Genomic DNA, 1,849 nt, shown 5'->3' on the forward strand with positions numbered 1-1,849 from the left:
GGAATGCTTTTTGCTATGTGTGAAAAAAGAAAAGTGGGCTGGTCTGTGATAAAGCTGCTACCCGAAAAATATAAATAAATGATGTGAAAGTAAATGGTGCGCTAAATCCAAGTAAATATGAACAACTCAATGTGCATAAATAAATATGAATAATTATGACCAAAACATAAAAAGTCCCAAACGCAACGTGATGTAACTCTTCAAATTATATGTTCTGGTGATACACAAATATTGACAGATGGTGATAAATTCAAATGGTGACTTTGAAATCCCTCCACCTGGTGAAATTCCTCCTTACCGGACGGATATAAAGTAAGTGCCAATCATTGAAGTATTTCAAAAACCAATTTCCTGTGCCCACACAAAAGAAATAGTGCTCTTCACTGTGCATGCAATAGCCAGCATGGCCTCTTACCAGAACGGTGTGTAAACGGCACTCTGCAAACTCCTGGACATAGTCCAACTGTCTAGGCTTGTACTGTGCTATGTACTGTGATTGGCTGCAGCTCCCCTTTATCTCAGAAACGGCTCAGCTTTGTGGAAACAAGGCCTGGGATGAGGAAAATGTAGAATATTTGATCAAGAAGCTTCGCTTTCTCTAGACAGTTGGACTATCTCCAGGAGTTTGCAGAGTGCTGTTTACACACCCCTACCGTGCTGGCAGCACCACAGGTCGCCAGGCTTAGAGCACCAACCAATCCTTAGCAGAGAGGGAGCGGACCCCACCAGAGTCACCACCCACCGATCAGGCACTGCAGCACCAGGCTATCTGCACACACATAGGGAAATCAGGAAAAGAAAGATCCAGGAGTCAGCACCAGGGGATAAGGAGGGGCTCCCACCACTGAAATCACTGCACCCATATATGTTTCACAGTCATGGCTACCACTATTAGATATGAGAAACCACTAGAAAATGGCCACCGAGGCTACACAAACATGGTCGCTGAATCTACAGCACACAGGCTACAAGAAAATGGTGGGCCCAGGGGGAGTCCCAAGAGCCTCGATAACAACACCAGCAGGAAAGGGGGCCCTGGCCAGAGCCATGGGGAAGGGGGGTAGGCAGATGAGGGACAAGGTGTTTGCAGGGACCACAGAGAGAGGGGAGGCGCTGCAATGGGAAGGAGAAGCCGGGGGGTCTGACTATCCCAGGGAGGGGCCCACATCCAGCCCAAAACCCTCTAGGGGGAGAGGGGGGGGACAGCTACTTGCCAATCCAGGAACAGGGTGGGCTGTCGACCAGGAGAAACGCTGGGACTCGGGCCACAACCAGGTCGTATGCGACCTCGTGAGACGTTTAACTCGGACAGCCCCTGTCCATTGGGGCTATGTCCCGACCTAGCGCGGAGCTGAGGCCTGCGTGCACGAGCTGGCCAGACTGCGGTGACCACTGCATTTTAAAAAATATCCAGCCCGTCGCTTCGTCCAGCAGTTGATTGCAGATTCTCACAGGAAAGTTGAAAAATACATTAAGATTGAGGATCCCAGCAAGGAACTAGGTCCTTACTCCTGAGTAGGCAGAAAAAAAAAAAAAAAACAAGTGCCTATAGCTGAGTGCGAGTATACTCCCTGGGACTGCCCATAGGTGTAGTCAAGCTTTTTTTCTGCCTAGTGTCCTTCCCTGTAGGGGGTAATATAACCCAATGATTAGGAAGATCAGGCGCTGTGTCTGCCAATGAACGTTAAGAGAAATATTGATTTGGTAAACATTTGTGCAAATATTGTGGGGCCTTAAAAATCTGTAGCACCTTCCTTTTCTTCTACTGGTCCTATGCTTTCAGAAAATATATGGGTTGGGGGGGGGGGGGGGTCTTTAATAAACTCTGAAAGCTGTAAGGGAAAAATAA

This window comes from Pelophylax lessonae (genome assembly GCF_965119305.1).
Source record: "Pelophylax lessonae genome assembly, chromosome: 12".
In the NCBI taxonomy this organism is placed as follows: Eukaryota; Metazoa; Chordata; class Amphibia; order Anura; family Ranidae; genus Pelophylax; species Pelophylax lessonae.